The 21,511-nt window shown below is 38.0% G+C and overlaps 1 protein-coding gene across 2 annotated transcripts in view; it reads right to left on the bottom strand.

Moving 5' to 3' along the window:
- The window catches only part of conu (Rho GTPase-activating protein conundrum), a 327,867-nt gene that overhangs the window by 96,313 nt on the left and 210,043 nt on the right, over positions 1–21,511 (bottom strand). The window contains exon 1 of one of the 2 annotated variants that reach the window (XM_083114348.1): positions 4,798–4,951. The exons of the other annotated variant lie outside the window; for it this stretch is intronic. The gene's annotated coding sequence lies outside the window, so the exon portion shown is untranslated. Of the gene's footprint in view, positions 1–4,797; positions 4,952–21,511 lie in introns of those variants that run through there. 2 annotated transcript variants of the gene reach the window in all.

The raw sequence follows: 21,511 nt of genomic DNA, 5'->3' as shown, positions 1-21,511 counted from the left end.
AGTCATTTGTTTTCACCTCTCGTATCATTTTGTCTTGTGCCCGAGTTCCTCATGTCGTATTGCCTATTTGCCAAAAACTTCAACACTTTTAAATATCGCTGTCTTCGGTTTTCACCTCACACTGAGTCAAGACATCAACGATGTGTTGAAGAATACAGCATATTTTGGCTACGCAGGGGAAGGATAACATGGTACACGGCTCGTATAACATGTTTCATGCAAGAATTGCTAACAAGCTCTTCTGTTTTGCTCACGTAAAAAATTAACGTTAATGTTAATTGACCTATAATTGAAACGAATTTCAACATGACGGTGGGTGCGTAGTTTCTTATATGCAAGTTTTCTTATCTGGTACAATGAAACGTGTGTAACTGTGATCTCTTCAATTTTAAAGTTCGGTATACGGTCGTACAGAAGCACTCCATTTACAAGCACACTCCTATTATTTTTTGGAAGGCATATATTCTTATTGAGCAAAATTCAATTCACATGTTTTAAACATTCAAAGGCTGCCATTATTTATGTTGCTCTATTCCCAGACCTTGGTTCTGTTTGCTTTCACCCATTGTCTCTTTTAACTCCTTACTTTCCTATTTCGTTCTTTATATATCGTCTCTATTTCTCTCTTCTGTATCTTTTCTCGCCAGTTCTTTATCTATCTAATTTTATTTTTGTGGTGTTATTTGCGAGTGTTTCCTTCACCATTTATCATCGCGATTAGCCAAAGTGGCAGGAACGCGACGTTAAATAACAAAAATACATACAAAATGCACACAAACATTTGTTTTAATCTAGGTTATTTAGGTGCACGAGCATCGGCGAATTACTCCTCGCGAATTACTTGGACTTTTGCGGTGACAATTTTCCATTTGCGTCACTTCGTTTGCAAACTGTCCACTGTATTGGAAATGAAACGCTATACATTGAAAACAGCCAAAAAATTTCACACAACCAACCAACACTATTATTACTGATAATGAATTATTTCTCTACTAACATCAGTACACAATTTCATCAATTGCACACTCTACTCTGCTCCTACAGCAAAACAATAGGATGCCATTCGTCATTGTGTTGAAATAACACTCAACTCTGCTCATGGATAACTAGCTGAAGAACTAACGTTACAAAGGAAACCGAAGCATGAATCCTGCTGGCAATTTTCAAAGTATATCCATCAATTACAAGCAATGACATCATTGTTGACATAATAAGCTGACAACATTTGACGGAGTATGTCACCAGCGACAAAGGAAGAGCGCGAAGCTGATGCGCCACAAGACACACAGTGTATGCCGTCTAGAAAGGGCTACTACAACAGGAAGACAAGTTCAAGACTTCATTTAAATAGGTCGCCTGTTCCTCAAGGCTCACGTCCTGACCGACAGAATATAGCTACTTTCCAATAGGCACGACTATTTCTTCAGATAACTTCTGTTGACATACAGGACTTTTGGAATATCGCTGTGCTATTGTTAGGTTTATTCTCGTGAGCCAGTTCAATGTTCCTATTCATCAGAGGAAATTAAATGATTCTAGATTTTCAAATTACTTCTACAGTCACGATTAATGTATGATGTATTTTTTTTCTACACTGCTCTCGTTCTCATTTTCGTTAAAAGCAAGTTTCAATGAGCCGAATTATGCAAAGAAATTGGTAAGATTTCAAAAATTTGCTACACGCATAATGTTTTGGATAAATTTGTACTTCACCCAAGGTCCGGTCTTTATTTCTTAAAAAAATATGTCATCCAAGAGCCCGAAGACGCACTCAATCCATCTGTTATGTTAAGGTGCAGTACCTAGAGGTGGGCCTGTCGAACACTTATTTGGGAATTTCCGTGTTGACAGAGTAGAGAAGAAGATAAAGAATATGTAAAGATAGACTGTGGATATTGCTATGTGAAGATAGATTGTGTTTTGTCTTTGTTTAATGTATTTAATGAAGTTTTTGTAACATGGAGTTATAAATTACAATAACTTATGTTTTTTAGTTACAGTTTGGCCTAATTAATGATCATTTAGCACGTTTAAAATTGTGTCCTCAACTTCCTGTCAGTGCGGAGAAGCTAAACAATCGCTCAATCATTTATTTTTTCAATTCTACTTAAGACAATATCGAGACATTTTATTTAAAAAATTATTACGCGTTCAGGTTCCATTCGGACATCAATTTCTACATTAATCTCTGAGCCTCGTAATGCAGTTATTTGGATACTTTATAGTTTCGCTCGAAAACATAGGATTACAATATAATTCTAAACACATGACCCTCACAATTATTTAGACGTCATACTATCATAAGACCAGAATGGACAAAAAACACTCAGTAAGAAGTCAATAGTAGTGATTCGAAGGAAGTGGACGATAGGAATCACCATCTTCAAACATATAATATATACCTAGGTATGGTTAGAAATCGCAAAATTATGCGGTGTAAGCCAATCAAATAAAGAAGAAGAAGATGACCATTACACGTTTGATGTTCGTTGAAGATCGTTAGAAAACGACTCCTACCGAGAACAGGATAATCCAATGTAATATAATTGCACAAAATTCTTAAAATAATAATCTTCAGAAAATAAAAGAACTCCAGGTGACCCCAACTGACCGTGTCTGCTGTAATGCATTTTAAGTTGCTATCATCTGAACCTAACTAGTAGCATGTTGGACAATTATCTCAATATGATTCCTTCAGCATTAGGTGTTCTGAACACAAAGTTTGGAATTGACTTCCGGATTCTGCACGTATTTGATGCCTGAAAATAATTTTCTGAACATGTCTGGAAGATGGTATAAATTGCACAGCAACTAGCGATCTCCACTTTAGATGCAACCTCGTAATCTTCTCCCAGGTGCAACGGCCCAACTTCCCTAAGATTCCAGCAACAACCAGTCTGGGAAACTTTAACCTCGAGTTGCGAGATTACCGGTAATGGTGGCTTGGAAGTGATGAGAACCTCACTAATAGTCGTATTCACACAGCTTCCCCACGAGACCTCACAACTTGAGGAGGATATTAAAGAAATCAATGGGTGCCTTAGAAATATGGGTTTTGAAGTTGTTGACTTCCAAATTGATAGACGAGACAAGAGGGAAAAAATGCGTAATTTACGATAAACAACAGGTACTAACATTTCGCAAGAACAATTTCTGAAGAGACCAAACTGGACACAAAGTGAAGATCAAAATTATCTAGATGTCTTGTAACTTTTATTTATTTGAAATACTATGCAAAAGATGTGAGACACGTCTTCAGTATATCATAATGTACATTAAAAACTGAGGAGCATGAAGTAAAAAAATATATCTTTACGGTCGTCTCAAAATTGGAATTCTCGTACTTTAAAACATTACTGAATTCTACATGACATTTTATCGAAATTCTATATGAAATTTCCAAGTACCTGGGATATAGGAAGTACCATTGCGCTTTCTACGAAATTCAGAAAATTGTATTCTTCTTTCGCAGGCACAACAGTAAATATAAAAGATTTCTGAAGTTTGGCTCCATTTCAGCAGCGACTTTATCTAAAATGTGTAATAGAATCCTTCTGATATTTTGAATTCAGGAAAAATAGATACAGTATGTTTAGAACCTTTAGAACTTTAGTATTACAAATATATTCTCTAAATATTTGTATCCTCCTGAATGCTCTACAAGGAAATTCCGACAGAAAGCAAGAAAACGTATGAAAATGTTATGATGAATGGGGGATGAAGCACGATAAAGCAAATGGATGAGAATAAATATTTGACACGACGCTAACAAGAGGACTGTCGAGTTAACGAATATTGGAAATGGTAAAGAGATTTTCAGTAGGAATTAGAACTTGTCCATTAACACCACCAAAGTAAATTTAGTGCTTACGAAAAGTACAATGTGTGAGGTGAACTACTATATGTATTGGAGAGAGAACTTGAGGAAATAAATATGGATAGACTGGCGACTTTTGAGATGAGAGCATGGTCGAAATTGACAAGTAAATGGAAGTTCTGATAAACTACGTCACCATAAAGAACTCGGAAAGAAGAACTCAATAGAATATAGTGCTTCAATAAGAAAGACAAATGCTAAGACAGGGAATGTTTCGAAAACGTACTGAGAATAGAAGATCATGCAAAAAGTTGATGGAAAGTCGATAAATCCTTATTTGTACTATGACACTGATATTTTTCTATGTAGCGTTCAATTAAACAGGCACTGGATTTATTAACCTAGCTCAGGAAAGACTTAAATCTGTCGTTTTGAAAATTGTCTATTAGCCTACATTTATTAGGAGTTCTGTCTAAATCTTAGCGTGTAGATGTCTGTAATTGAAAATAGGTTTATGCCTCCATGAAGCTAATTCTTCTATATTAGCATGTAAGGTTAATTGGACACTGTGCATTGTCTACTGCTTCTACATTTATATATAGTACGTATTCTAACATTACGTTTGGAAAGAGCATCTATTCTAGTCTTCAGATGAACAATTTATTTTTGCGTGTGGTGAGGATCGAGGACAGATTTTACTACAAATCCGATGCGCTAACCAACTCCTCAACTATGACAGACATCTAGACAACAGAGAGAATATGCACTTGATTTCTCTAGAAGGAATTCTAACCGGATGAAATGTTGAAAGTTTTGGAAACGAGAGAACTTTTAACAAAAAGTCTTTCACGAGAAACGCCAAAAGTCCAGTGCACCTTAAGAACTTCAATCAAATATCCTGAATTGCGATACAAAGTTTCAATAAAAGCGCTGCTTGACTTTCTAGCAGGAAACATATATATCTAAAGGGGAAGACTTACTTTCAGCGAAATTCCTGTCCAATTAAAGAGCATCTTTCCGCTGTAACACTGGATTCCAAACCCTTTATGAACTAGGATCCTTTTCGCAAACACTCGAAACCCCAACGCTTCCTCACTGAAGGCATTCCTTCTCCTCCAACCAACCAACGCCCGCCGCAAACGTAAAACCTCGCGTGCCATGATAATTATCCACATTTCGCATGCAAATCACCTCACAGTACGAGTAACATGCTCGTACGCGATTCAGAAAAAAAATCCTCTCACTTTTCACTTCGTTTTGTTTGCACACTGCTCTTTTTTCGCAAGATAGCGCTTCCACAAAGAATACATTTCTTGGAAGCTCTATTAAAAGTCACGTGCAGGTATCCAACCGTTTGTGTGCAGTATGAGGATTGCGAATCTGCAGTGTTACCAACCCATTCTTTAAACTTTAAATTAACTTAATTTACTTTATGTAAAGATCTGTCATCTAAAGTTTATCCAATCATAAATTACGGTTTACAAAAACACTGGGTAAAGAGTTTTCATATGGATTACGTTTTCACAACAAAAGGAGATCAACAAATTAACAGTGAAAATCGGAATGTAAAAAATGTTGGTACAGAACAACTTGTCGCACCAAATTTCTACACTTCACATAAACAGAACACAAAATTTGACATGCCTAACCTACTCGTGTAAGCACCGTTCCACCCGGAAATAGGTTAGGTAGGTCAGACTTGGTGCTCCTGAGACGTCTGAGACGTGCGTAAATGGGATGGGAAAAGTTAGACCAGTACTTCGGATGGAACAAGAGGGTAGTGCAAAATTAATAGGTTCGAGCTCTGGTGGAATGACAGTTTGGCCTCAGTTTCTACACTGAATAAAATTTAAACGCAACAAACAATAGCCAATAAGTGAAACTGCCAATTTCCAACTCCAGAAAAACACATATTTTGACCCGTGCATGTTAGGTTTGCGGTCGACTGGTGGCTTAGAAGAATGAAAAACCAAATAAAGATATGTATGTTAGTTTTAAGGTTTTTTAAACTGAAAATCCTTTCTTTCAACTGGGCATTGATTAAATAACATAATCAGACGTCGGGCACACCTTGGACTGCCTTCTGACACGACCAATGTTGCCATGTTTATGAATATGCCATAATTAACCCCATAAATCGTCTGTAATGCATAAAATGCGTAAAAAAATATCGTTCTTTTATCTATTCCATAAATATCCACAGAGACCATACACATTGAACATTTTGCAAGCGACTCCACATCTGTCTTTTATTAATGTTTGTTTTTACTTTGTACAAAATCTTGTTTTACACCTTAGAAACTTTTTCCCCACACTGATCTTCATGTAGAGCATAAAAGGTAAAAAAAAAAAAAAAGTAAAGTGTTCCCCTGTGCATAGCACCACGCCATGAAGGCGTATAGGGGGTGTGGGGGTAACGCCACACACTTTCTTGATCCGGTCGTGAGTGGGGGTGATGTGATCAGCATCACGCCCCTGACCGCCTTTACTACCCCCCAGGGTTTCCCCCAGGTACCCATGTTATTCGACGCTGGGTGGACGCCGGGGCCGCTTCCATCGTTAGAAAAGTTCCCGGATATGAACATGCCGGGGATCGAACCCGGGACCTTTAGCATGGTAGTCAGACGCGTTACCGACTGAGCCACCGCGGCCACATGTAGAGCATGGTTTTGTTTAACATTAAAAAATAACCCTGTATAAGATTCGTGTGTCTATCGCCTTTTGAACAAAAGTTGCGTTCGTTCAAAGTTTCGGTTGCGACATTTTGACCACTCTGTATATGATATTGAAACCTTCATATTGAGCTAGGTTCCCCCTATGCATTTACTGTAAATAGAATAAAATATGCGAATTTTATCGCGAAATAAGAAAGTTCTATGAACGAAAACGATCAAGATTTAAATACGGTTCCAAAACAACTTAGTTGGCAACATTGGGGAAATGAACATGGTGCATGAATCACGTAATGACGAGATTTAACATGAATTTTAATGTGCATGGCTATGAAGTACTTAGCGAAACGATGACAACATTGTCCTGAGTATAGTTTCGACATTTTTTTCTTTGTAATTTCACCGTTACTTGCCTAAATACTACAGTCCATAATGTTCCCACTTGAGTAGGTCGACGCATTATCTGTTCTCAAGTCTTTTTTGCATGATGCATCATCATAGTTGCACTTGTGGAAGCATGTATGTCGTGTCGTGCTAGTGGAATGAGGAATTATGATAAGAATCTAAGCGGAACACGCCAACCTCTAGATGGGATATGATAGGTCGGTCGGTACCCATCTGCCCAATCTACTCGGACAGTGTAGGACGATAAGTGATTGGTTCGTGAGCACCAGCGGAGTGTTTATCGCTGCCATCGCTGTCAACATTCGTTACGAAAAGAAATTTCTTCTTGGCACAACTCGTAATACTAAAGTGTTACGTGGAAACGATTACAGATTTCACATAAAATAGTGTCCGAATTTGGGGTTGATGTTACTTAAAAGGTTCCATGATTCGATCTCATACCAATAAGAAAGGGAGAACTAAACTTCAGTAAAAATATACGTCTTTCATATATATATATATATATATATATATATATATATATATATATATATATATATACATACATACACATACGGTGTTCCGTATAGGACACCGAATTAGAAAATTAAATAAAAATAGGGAAAATATCATGAAAATAGTTATACTTCACATATATGTAAGCAGTACCATTTCCCATTTACTTATGGAAGACAATGTCAGGCATATGTCCACTCCTACTGAGTCTGCATGCATTTATACGCTCCACAAAAGTATTGATAACCCTCTCGCAGATGTCTGTCCCGATGTCTCCAATCACCCGTATGATTTCCGCCTTCAGTTCCAAAAGGGTTCGTGGTTTGTTGGCGTACACCTGTGATTTCACAAACTCCCATAAGAAGAAATCACAGGGTGGAAGATCACACCACACAGTCGTTCTCAGCGGATGGATGGATTTCACGCTCCTGGATTATTCGAGGATTTTCGGAAGGAAACCCCAACGAACGATTGATTGATTTGGTGTTTTAAGTCCACTTTATGGACAGTAAGGCTAATCGGGACTGGACCTACAGTTTAAAGTGGGATCCGAACCACTTGTGCCTCCACCGGGTATCGAACACAACGAACGAGTTAAAACAATTGAAGCTACATTCATCGGCATGACAACACATGCCAACATTGGCAACAACGGGTCTGCCAACCTCGAAACAAAACAATAGCACTCGATTCAAATTCGGAGTCCTATACGGAAACCCCTTTATTACTAGAGCTTGATGACCTAAAAAATCTTTAAAAATATATGAATAAACAAAATTATTTAAAAATGACCATTTTTTTAAAATGCCCCCAAAAAAAATTTCCGCACTTAAAATGAACGCTCCATTTTCTCAAAAATTGCAAGAGAGAGTACTTTAATAATTCGATTGTCCACCTCTGCGCCTGAAGCAATAAGGCCTATTTTTATTGTGTATTTACAAGGTTACATATTTATATTATGCAATCACAATGCATAAAAATGCAATAGAATCCAATGAAAAAAATAATTCCGTTCGTAAGTGAATGAATGAGTTAAAATTCTTGAGAACATCGGCACATATGACCATTTTGCACCGTTCAACTTACTTTGCACATACAGTCAGCGGCAATAATAATGGGACAGCTAGATCGAGAAGTACTCACTTCCCTGTAAGGCGTTGCGTGTTGCCTACATCGATAAGTGGATTCTAATAGGAAATTTTCAATGGCAACTTCTACAAGCACCGTGAAGTTAGCAACACACATAGTGCAACATTTTTATTGTCGGTGAGTGTACATATAATTGGTAGTATTCCTCTTACCTACGGGCGCATGTTAGGAACGCTTGGACATTTTATAGGGTTAAAATATAAATACATATATCGTATCAATCTCTTCTAAATTGAGATTTATAGCTAGCCTGAATTCATAACCCCTGTCGCCAGCCGTTGCTCTCTCAGGCATTCAAAGAATGTCACATCAGTAATTTACAAATCCTTCCTGGTCTATTGGAGTTAAGGTGCTGATCAGCTGGTATTTCAGGGCAACGACCAGGGAAGGAGGAAAGAGAACAAAACAGAGAGCAACGTGTGGTGAGGGGTCTTTTGCCTGGAATCGCCGAACAAGAAGGAATTGAGGAGATTGAGCGATCGAACACGTTTCGATATGAACAGCTATCACCGGGGAATTGTATCATCAGAGACAGACAGGTATTGTTACTTCCAACCATGTTGATCTAGACTTGAAGGTATAAATCCGAAAGCTTGTGTTTTGCCATTTCCAAGTGTGTAGTTAGTACCTCTCGCCCATTACCATTAGGCTTACCTTGAAGGGCGAGTGCTCAAATGAGGAGGATGAATGATTAAGCGAGCTACATCACCCCCCTCAATGGTGAAGGTTCTTGGTTCGATCCCACGTACTCAGAGTACGTTACGTGGATGGAGGTGCTGGAATTTTCATTCATTTCAGTTTGAAATAAATGAAAACTAAGAACATAGAACCGTCATGCCATTTTTGTGCCCGATTTCGTTCATCTCAGGCGGAAACGCAAAGAAAAATAACATTTTATTTTAAATTAGGCTTCCTCACCCTCCAGATAGGTTTTCTCATTTCTAGGCAGAGAAAAGAAAGGATGAAAGTTATAATGAAAACATTAAATGAATAACAGGCTGCGTACGTATTTAAAAGTAGAGAATTTATAGAGTTACACGTGTTTTAATGCTAATATCAGCTGGGGAGAACCATTAAGCTATGATAGATGTCGAGTTCTAACTTGAGGATGAATCAGATGAAACCTATAGACCTCAAGTCAGAGTCGGTCACCCGCAAAATGTAAATTGCGGAGGAACCTGCGCCCCAGCTCCGTCGCGGTTATCCGCGTCGGGCTGGCAATTTGGTATCAGGAGCGTCCGGCATTCCGCGTGGCGGAAGGTTCGATGTCGGATTTTAGGGAGGCCCATGTCATCAAAAATGTGGCCGGCCCAGGGACGTCCGTGGACGATTCCCTATCAATCTGCTCCTGGTAGCTCTGTGGTTCACTCACGAACCAGGTACCATGGCTACAACAAATTCCCACTTGGGAAATTTTTACCATCCAGAATTTTAAATAAGGAATAAGAATAAGGCATTTAGATTTGATGATTTCTTGCATTGACAGTGATTTTAGAATTTTTTTTATATGATCTTGGATACGAAAATTATGACAACGTTGGTTATGAGGATGCAGTAAGCTATAGTCAGCAGTAAACGATTTTTTACCCTTAACATTTTAATTAATTAACAACGTGGATTAAAAGTGGATTTTAAAGTTATTTATGAATGAGGAAAATAAATTAGTGCCACCGAGTCAGAGTCAATCAGCACTATGTGCATTTTAACGAGTTATGGCACAGAGTATGCTTGTTTGAGTCAATATATTGTTATTAGTATTATTATTAATTGAAATTTCTTAAAAGTTTAATTTAAATTTGGTTTAAAACTGACCGTAACTTGTAAAGGATTTAGAATGCTTAAACTATGACTGCTAAGACTTTTGCAACGAGGATATTACATTTTATACATATATAGTTTTGGGAACGAATAAGGCCCCGAGGACCACTCATTTATATTCTTAATGACTGAAGTCTCCTAGCACCTCATGAAGGGAGCTTAGATTAAGGAGATAGTCAAGTTTATACGAGATAGTCACTTGCCTTATGTTACCTTAACTTACGCATACATTGCCTGAAAATTTTAATCCATGTTAATATGTAAAGAAACGAAACGCTAATTATATTCCTCGACACGCTGTACAATTATGTCCGCTATTACGCCAAGCGTATATAGTTAGAGTGGCGTGCCGTGATTTAGGGTATAAACCGCCCGATTAATTAAAAGTTCTAGTTGAGAAGTAATAGATGTATAAATAGGCTGCAGTGACGTGAGATGTCCGTACACAGGTAAGCAGTTGTGACGAGAATGAATCCGTACACATATATACATATACTTATATGCTTTAAGCAAAGTTAGGCACAGCCAACTTATTTTGAATAACTAGAAGAGAATTATGAGAGCATTACACGGCGTGGACGTTTCTCACATATTAACGAGATTTGTTTTGTTAGTATATATTTATATTTTTTTTCCTGTCCGAAACATTGTTTCGTTTGACAGTTGAATATTTATCCTTAGCACGTTGTAGCTTCGAATCTTAAAAACTTTAAAATGTAGTTTGTTTTAAATTTTAAAATATAAATATTAATATTCTGCTCCAAGTTACGGTATTTATTAAAGTGAAACAGGTCTAATATTTTAAATTCACTTGCATGACATAATAATAATTTATAATAAAATGGCACTAATAATATTAAAGATTAAAAGCAGACTTATTATTTAATAATGTGCTTTAGGCACAAAAGTTTTTTTGCAGTATGTAATAATACTAGCTCAGCGAATACATCACTAGAATTTTATAGTTACTCTTCAGAAGAAGGTATATGATTATATTAGCAAAGTTTATTTTAAGCGCCAGTTATGAGAATATTTATATTATATGAATATGTAGACGACGACGTCAAGATTTTTTTGCGCTTCAATAACAAGTATTTTCCTGCGGATATTGGATTGCAACCGATAATCCTGGAAATCCATTCTGCCATCGCAGAATGATAATGATTAAACCACGACGGTTTTAGTTTCTAACTTTGCCACAATAATATGCTAAGCATATTTTAGAATGAGTAGAGGGAATTATAGATTCTTCATTTTTAGTGATGTTAGCATAATATAAAGTTAATTATCGCATGTTTAGAGAGTACTTTATCTTATTTTTTATGGTCGATTTCAAAATAAACTATTGTTAGCAGACGAAAAGTAAACTAACGAGACTAAAATAATAATTATCTTTTAAATAGTAAAGTTTGAACAAATTTAAACCAGAAAAGCCCTCATCAAGAAAAGTAAAACTTCAGGTAGGAAATAACGTTAGTTGTAAGAAAGAGTAACTGCGGTTGAGACAAAATATGCACAGGAACTTGTACAGTCAAGAGCAGAAGCATTACATAAATCGTGTCATCTTAACAAGAAACCAAAGTAATTTATTAATCATGTTCTTCAGAATAAGAATTTTCTTATTAAAACACCCTCGATTGTACTAAACTGCTTGCCCGGTAATTTGAAATAATATTGGGACATGGTTCGAGTCGCGTCAGCGAGATCGCCAGCAGCAACGTCGCTGGAATCAAAGTTTAAACCTCACAAGCTGAAAAACGGGAGCAGCGCCAAAAGTGTTAACACCGCTGCGGGCGAATCCTCCGCGATAACCAAGCAACCAATCACCGCGAGTCCAGCCCGACGTTATAAACATTAGAGAGAGTAAACAGTACAGTTTTAAACACGTGCATTTTTGTATGGGAGCGACCAAAGTCCAGCTCGGCAGCGGAGAAGCAAACCCCTCTCACTCCTCAAACCCCTTGCCATCCCGCAATCCTCCGTCGGTCATCTTTGGACCCAGTCGGCTTGTCACGACACATTTTTTTTTTCCAAACGTTGAATTTAGTCTCCAGTCTTGAAGCCGTCGGAATGAAGAATTTGCAACGTAAGAAAATCACCCCCCTTTCCCTCTTGTATCGAGTTACGCAGCAAGAAGCAGCCACTTCGGCCGCGAAAGACATGTATTCCTTTAACAGGACAACCACGGGAAGGAAAACTTCAATGATAGCAAATTTTTTGTTTGATACAATGTTGCCACTCCGGCGTTATAATTCCCAGAAACGCTTTTACGAACAGAATTTGCTTCAAGCGAAGCAAACTATTAGAATAAATTTAAGCGATTATATATCTTAACGTTTTATTTCCCAGTAAAAGTATGTATATTTTAAACCTCTCTCACCACAATGAGCCAGTACACGTTCAATTTTTAACGATAACAGGACTTGGTCGACTGTCTAGAATGTTCGTTAACAATAGTATAATAATAGGCAAAGTAAAGTTTTCAATGTTTATAGCAAGCAATTTTCCATTCAAAAGAGTAGTAGTAATTTAAGTTGAATCAAACGGAAACAGGACATTTCTCATAGCACAAGGGAAATTAAAGAAATAATTTCGATAATTTTAACAAATATTTCATTGGTTTCGTTATGAATTCTCACATAAATATAACTAACCTTATTCAGTATCAATCTAATTACATACCTTATTATTTTATGGTTATTAGCTTTCTTTATATTGTATTATCGTGGTAACTTATAAATGTTCATACGAGGAATGGTAAAGCAGTTGAATTTCTGTATTTGTGTTAATAAGTCTAGATCAACACCCCTTTCCTCATTTCCCGTTTACGAAATTATACTTTATCCTTTACCTAAGTCTGTCTATTCATCACACCAGTCAAGAGCTATCAACAGGAGAAGGATTTTCCCAGCGTATCTATTGGGAATCAACATGCAGCAGTTTGGCCAATCACCAGCGAGGAGAACGGGATTCGAACCCGAATCTGCACGCATCCCGACGGTTTAGCTTCCCAGGACAACAGCATGCAACAGCCATGTGAGCCAGCCAGCCTGCCAGTATTTTAGTACATGGAACAAACACTTTCCACCCTTATAAGAAGAAACTCCCAAACCGGACAAAATTCTTCAGTCCCTTTCCCCATCAATGCTCCCACAAAAGAAGAACAGAAGAGATGCAGAAAAGAAGAACAGAAGACATGAAGAGGGAGCAGGGAAGAGAGCAGAATACCAGAGAGAAGAATGAACACCGTAGTTTTGTCCCCACAAACTACACACAATATGCTCCTGTTCCGAAAGTGCATCGCTTTCCACAAATATCACGGTACTTCAATCAAAAGTGCAGCTACATAATCCAAGTCATCACTGTGTGTAAACGTTCCCCAAAATCTGCCAGTCTTTATAAATTTCACCCAATGAAGAAGCAGAAATTCATCAAGGACGTATCCTAGTGTTTACACTTCTCACCTCTGTACACTTGCATTACAGAATGTACATGACCCCTCCTAAAAAGTCATTCCGCAGTGTTTACGAAAGTGCATTTTTACGTGACATGTAATGCGTCACATTCAACTCTACAACTTTCATGTAAAGCAGTTTTACACCCACAAAGAAGAACCTTCCAGTGTGTGCAACCTGTCTTTTAACGTCATGCACAGGAGTGTACTCAGTGAGTTTCAACGTCCCATGTCTCATTCACTTTTCCATAAATGCACAAACTATGCTTATCAACGGTGCAATTTTACATGGTTTAAGTGAATATGCTGCATGACAAAATCGTGTTTCGCCAGTGTCTGCAATTTTGTCGACCGTTTCTCACTTAGTTCCTTGAAAGAAACGTTGAAATGAAAATCTGTGTGCAACCAGTTGTGCAACTTTTGCACGGGAGTGTACCATGTGAAAATATTTAAAAGTCGTTTATTCATCATTAAGTACACCGAACAATACTAATCAACAGTGCTTTTAACACATGCCCTTGTCGATCGTTTTCTTACCAGCTTTAAAGAAAACATCGAAGCAAAATTGCTAAGTGCATCAACCTACAAAGGGAAGTCTCACAGTAACTCGAAGGCATGTTTCCCCCAAGTGTACATGTGTGCTTCATGGATTCCAAATATTAATTCATACTTACATCCGTAATTCCAGTAGTGCCGAGAGTGATAACAATCCACTGAACTATCGTGACAACTCCAAACACTTCCAGTGAATGCGTGTGCATCGCAATATAAAACAAGAAGAACCCAAGTGGAAATATATTTATTATACACACATACAAACACTACGTTTTAACTCAAGTGAAAATATGTGTCGTGTGAGTCCACTTGTGTTGACTACTAACGCACACGTGTGTTCACGCCCCCTTTTGGCGACCTCAGGTCATAATCAGTCATCATTGTTGCTTGGCCACACCTTTAACATGTTACGTCAGTTATGTCAGTGATCATCACATGTCAATCTTCCGCATCTATTACAAAATTCACGGTACGCTCATTCCATGCATGATTATGTGAGCGAGTATCAAAGTGCAAGTTAAGCACTGTGCTATTATTTTTTTACTAAGCAAAGATGCGAGCTTGTTATTTGTTTTTCTTACGGCCAGTTACACCAGACAGTACATTTATGCCTATGGCCAGTTCTCGCGTCTGAAGTATCGCCAAGTATTTACTCAATTACTATTCTGTTATCATTATTTTTTTTCTTTTCGGTTTTGGCGGAAACTATGGTTTTATTTCATTTTTATTTTTTCTATGTTTTTAATAAAAACTTCGATTTATAAGGATAGATCAACATGGATACCTTAAATATAAATTTCAATTCTGGAAATTTTTTCCAGAGGGGGTAATCGTATCAATCTCTTCTAAATTGAGATTTATAGCTAGCCTGAATTCATAACCCCTGTCGCCAGCCGTTGCTCTCTCAGGCATTCAAAGAATGTCACATCAGTAATTTACAAATCCTTCCTGGTCTATTGGAGTTAAGGTGCTGATCAGCTGGTATTTCAGGGCAACGACCAGGGAAGGAGGAAAGAGAACAAAACAGAGAGCAACGTGTGGTGAGGGGTCTTTTGCCTGGAATCGCCGAACAAGAAGGAATTGAGGAGATTGAGCGATCGAACACGTTTCGATATGAACAGCTATCACCGGGGAATTGTATCATCAGAGACAGACAGGTATTGTTACTTCCAACCATGTTGATCTAGACTTGAAGGTATAAATCCGAAAGCTTGTGTTTTGCCATTTCCAAGTGTGTAGTTAGTACCTCTCGCCCATTACCATTAGGCTTACCTTGAAGGGCGAGTGCTCAAATGAGGAGGATGAATGATTAAGCGAGCTACATCACCCCCCTCAATGGTGAAGGTTCTTGGTTCGATCCCACGTACTCAGAGTACGTTACGATATCATGAATAACAACAAGCAAACATACTGAAAAACTGATTGTTAATCAACTGACAATATTATTTGTACTGAAAACACTGAAAACTGATTTTTAATCAACTGACAATATTAATTCTACTGAAAATAATGAAAAACTGATTGTTAATCAACTGGCAATATTATTTGTACTGAAAACACTGAAAAACTGATTGTTAATCAACTGACAATATTACTGTACTTGCGTTGTACAGGGTCAATGAAGTTTGTAATAAGGAGTGTCCTATATAGCGTATATTGATACACTTCTATGTTGAATTGTATCGTCTGCAAATATGCTGTATATATAAAAAAAAACTGCTGGAGTACTAAGTGAGGTAGGTGTTCATGCTATCAAGTTTGCTGTTTATAATGATTTGCAGTAATAATTTCGTTACATATCCTCTTCCTGTGATAAGCATACCTTACGCAGCCTGTGCATCACGCTCGAAGCGCAGATGGAAAAATATGTATCTGCATTAAATAAGGAAGCAGTTTTCCTTCATTTTCTAATCGTGAGGTTGTTAGCGGATGAAGCGAACAAGTGGCGCTCGGGAAAGCAATTTCGACGGAAGTTTCAGGATTTCACAGCTTCTGTTCACCTTGCGTGAAGCAACTAATTTGCATACAATTTTTATTACATTACAAGGTAATCAACATAATGCAAAAAGAAGTGCATCAGATAAGCATGGTGTTTACTTCCTCTTGCACGCTTTTCAGCCGAAAAGTAAAGTTTCATAAATATACGTGAAATTTCAACACTTGAAATTTCAACACTATCCGCGCGAAACAGTTGTTTAATAACAAAATTAAATGAAATAGAAACACGAACTTAAACAAACTTTATAAAATAAGTTAAAAAAGAAATGAAAAAAGAGAAAAATGAAGGAAAGCAAAAACAATACTACTAATTTTAAGTATTATAAATGTACAACAGGTTAGCAGTCGTTATGCAATATACCGGGTGGCCAGAAATAAAGTTACCCAACTCAGAGCCCTCTGTAGCCTGTTTGAGGCATCGTAAAACTCTGAAATTTGGTGAATCCACTATGCAGACCATGGGGAAGAGGATGGCAATAAAAGAAAAAAAATAGTTCAATTTTCCGCCACCAGGTTGACATGTGGCGCTGTACTTCCATGATGGGTTGTAATAATGACGTAAAGAGCTCCAATTGGTTATAAAAAAAAAAGTAAAGTCTTCCCCTGTGGTTAGCACCACGCCATGGAGGCGTATAGGGGGTGTGGGGGTAACGCCCCACACTTTCTTGATCCGGTCGTGAGAGGGGGTGATGTGATCAGCACCACGCCCCTGACCGCCTTTACCCCCCAGGTTTCCCCAGGTACCCATGTTATTCGACGCTGGGTGGGCGCCGGGGCCGCTTCCAACGTTAGAAAAGTTCCCGGATTTGAACCGGCCGGGGATCGAACCCGGGACCTTTAGCATGGTAGTCAGACGCGTTACCGACTGAGCCACCGCGGCCACCAATTGGTTATGAATTTGCCTTTACCTTGCAATCTTGCAATAAACGAGAGATTATTTTCTCGCAACTTCCAGCCACTAACAAATGTCTTTCTTTAATAACTAAGCTAAATCACTTACCCTGATTATTTGTGATCAGATCTAGCTATCTAGCCAAATTTTAGTGCAAACATCCTAATTGTAATACAATGGCAAATGTCCGAATAACACAGAAAATAGATTGAAAGCAAAAGAAGACATGAAAAAAGTCAAAAGAATAAAGCTAGAAGGCAGGGTAATAAAGATTGCCGAAACTTCAAATAACGCAAAACCGTCATGACGACGAACAGACATATAAGTAAAAACAAAACACATTTTGCGTGTTCACTACTGTTTAAAGTTCGTCTTTATAATACGATACAAATTTGACTAGCAGAATGTGAAGTTATATAAACGACATGTGAAATGTGTCTAAACCTAGTTATATCGTACTGTAAGATGCCCATATGCTCTCGCTCTATGTTCAATGACTGAACAAATATACCCTCTCTACGCCAAAATACAGGGTGTTAAGTTTAAAAATATACCGCCAACTAAATAAATATCAACGGTATACTTTTAGGCTAAGCACACTAGCTTTAGCCATATTTGGTTAACGAACAACCGTCACCGAAAGGAAACACCAAAAATTCATTGATTACGAACAAAATCACCTAATCGTCTATGATAATCATCATTTCACATCCGGGATGTAAATTCACCTATTTAACGGAGGATGTCTGAAGGCCATGTAGGATGCACGGGTTCGATTCCCGGACTTAGTGGCTAGAGATTGGGATTTTTCAAGCAATGTCCCCGCATGCAGTAGCTCTGGGGTTCACCAGCCTTCAATAAATGGCAACCCTGGGTGATGTAAAGGCGGCTGTAGCGTGGCGCTGCTCACATCACTTTCCACTGTGACCGAGATGGCATGTCTCAATGTACAGCCACGGTCACTGCCGGCTTGTCATGAATACATCGACTTTCAATGGAATCGTTACAAGCCGGCAGTGTCCGTGACTGTACAAGGGTAGCTTCATTTTTACCTTTGTATAGTAAACGAGTAGAATTGGTAATGGAACGTACCTATTGTTCTCCGGTTTGCAGGTATTCACAAATGTTGTAAACAAGTTTTGACATGTGTGGAAGGTGCATAACTTGTGTTCGTTTGTTATAAACAAAAAGAACTAAGGTTGAAAGTAAACGAAAAGAAACGTTTTCTATATTTATACCTGGGGGCATCAAAAAGTTTTGCCTGTTGATGTATAATTTGTTTAATAATGGAAAGATTGAAACAATAAACATACATATAGTTTGCCTCAGTGTCCTCTACTCAGAGTTACCCTTCCACATGGTTCCCATCACGTTCGATGCATTTGGGTAAGCGTTTTACCCAGGCCTCAAAAAGTTTTGGAAAAATTCCACAGAACACTACCTGCCCACCGTTCAGAGCTGTGTTAACCCCTGTAATTCCTCGAATCTCATGCCACGAAGCACAGACTTAGCTCAGACTTAAGTAGTTAAGTTCAAAGTGGGAGAAACAGAAAGTGTGAACAAGCCAAGGAGTGGCGGGCCATCAACGTCGGTGACCGACGACAACCTCCATGGGTTGATGAGCTCATTCGAAAGGATAGACGCATCACCATCCAGTAAATTTCTGGTGCAGTGGACATGTCCTATGGGTCAGCAGAGGCAACGATTGAGAGTTTGGGATACCATAAAGTCTATGCTTCGTGGCATGAGATTCAAGGACCTACAGGAGGTTAAAACAGTTCTGAACGGTGGGGCAAGGAGTGTTCTGTGGAATTTTTCCAAACTTTGTTTAAGGCCTGGCTAAACTGGTGGCGCAATTGCATAGAACGTGTGTAAGGGCAACTTTGAGTAGGCAAACTATATGTATCTTCATTGTTTCAATCTTTCCATTATTAAACAAATTATACATCAAAAGGCAAAACTTTTTGATGCCCCCAGGTATAAATATAGAAAAAGTTTATTTTCATTTACTTTTAACCTTAGTTCTTTTTGTTTATAACAAACGAACACAATTTATGCACCTTCCACACATGTCAAACTTGTTTACAACATTTGTGAACACCTGCAAACCAGAGAACAATAGGTACGTTCCATTTCCAATTCTACTTAAACTATTCGCTCCATTCACTGGATACAATGACTAGCTGTTAACAAATGTTTTAACAATATCAAACGATTTAGATTAATTCGCTTACGAACATTTAGAAAAGAAGACCGTTGCTAGAACTCCTCCTTAACTAGAGAGAAACGTGTTCATAAAATTGACATCTATTTTTTGCCAGCCAGTGTTATGAATATCGTGTGAGAAAACTCCGAATTAACTTTTACAAGTACACAATATATTACAAAATCCTATAAAACATAAAATTACTATAACTATAAGAGCAGTACTAATAATTTACCTGCAGGCTGCGTTGTGGCTCAAGTGCAACGAAAAGCTAAATCTGTTATCTTTGTCGCCAGGATACTATCATGTCTCTCTGATTACAAGTTGACTCAATCAAAATTTGATCTGGGTGGAGTCGCTGTTTCAAGGGGTTGTGGTTTGTTTATCCACTGTGTTCTTGCTCGACAAAGAACGCACAGGACACTAAACAATGCAGGAACAACTCGATCAATTTTTGGCAGTGTGAGGACAACAATGCGAACGACAATTAGTAACAATTGGTTCACTGAAGTCTCGTTCCGACGGTATGCGTCGTCGAAAAATGTATACATTTTATCCTGTATGTATGCAGCCAGGTGGCACAGAATGACGATTAATTTTCTTCACGATAATAAAAGTAATCGTACGTTATGGAAAACACAATCATGATCAGGGCCAGATTTGGGCCTAGAAATTAGGACGGCAATCTATCAAAATGTAGACTTTATTTGTCTGTGGAGCATAGAGGCTACAGATTCTAGTAATTTTTATTGGTGAAATGTGTAAATTATATGCATTCACAAACATATACACCTTAATTCAATTCAAAACAATAATAATTTCCATATTAATTCATTTTGTTATTACCATGGAGTAGGACCACTTTTCGTGAAATGCCCCAAAAGCGATTCGGGCACTTCCTTTGCCTTATATTATTTCCGTTTGAAGCAATTCTCGTGAATATTTGGAAGCTGGAGCGAGTTTTGCGTTATTTTTCTGGGGAAACATGATTAAAAGACGGAAAGACACATTATAAGACGAGCAAAATGTTATTGCGAAGTATGTGACATGAAAATCAGTTTTGAACCAGTTTTCGCTTCCTGTTTTCAAAACCTTTGTACCCTTCCATTCCTATAAAAACCTCTTCCTTCCGAACTCTTATCTGTCTGTTGCTGCATTAGCGACAAAACACATCAGAAGTCCACAATCATGGAGAAGACATGTGAAACCACAATATCCAAGAAATTTTTGCAACCGAGTTCAACCGTGCATTTTATGATGGCATCATTATAAATCCAAACATCGGGGAAAAAATTTAATGGAAGAAAAAATTCGAGGCCATAGAAAATGACTCAAGAGATCCGACCACGAGACCGCAGAAAGTTTCTGGGCTAAAGAGTGTCTCGCTCCAGTAACTCGGCTCAGACTAAGAAGCCATTTCTTTGGTCTCCATTCTCTTGTTACTCAACAGGAACACCGAAATGGAAGAACGTGATGTAAGATACACAGAAACGAGCATTACTGTTAATTCATTGTCGCTTGTCCCGAGCGGACGGTTTCGAACACTTTCTCGTTAAACTTGCTGGAACCAGGATCCAATATAATCCTGAAATTCTCGCAGTGAAATGGGTTTCTTACGGGATTGCACTCATAAAACCATTCATGGGCTAAGTTAGAGAAAACCGAACTTATGCGAGTGAAATTCTACCGTACATGCAATTCCCAAAAACTTGTGTAAAACATGAGGATTATAGCTAGTAAGATATTCAAATTCCTTGTAAGAATTGGAATCCATGTCTAATTTTCTGAAATTTCTTACTCAATTCAGTTCACACGTGATCTCCATTCATAAATTCTGCACTAGAATTATTTCACCCACGATCTCTTTGGTACTCATAAATTCGGCACAAGATTTCACAGAGGAGTGGGCTGAAGGGGCTACAGCTCCTCCGAAATTTTGAGAAAATCACAACTGGTACATTCTACGAAAAGTGGTCTTACTCCATGTAAATAACAAAATGAATTATTGTGGAAATTATATTGTTTTTAATTGCATTAAGGCTTAAATGTT

Source organism: Lepisma saccharinum, chromosome 29 (assembly GCF_977018435.1).
Source record: "Lepisma saccharinum chromosome 29, izLepSacc3.1, whole genome shotgun sequence".
NCBI classification, from domain to species: domain Eukaryota; kingdom Metazoa; phylum Arthropoda; class Insecta; order Zygentoma; family Lepismatidae; genus Lepisma; species Lepisma saccharinum.
Note: the sequence above shows the minus strand (reverse complement) of the source record. Positions and strands in the feature narration are given on the sequence as shown.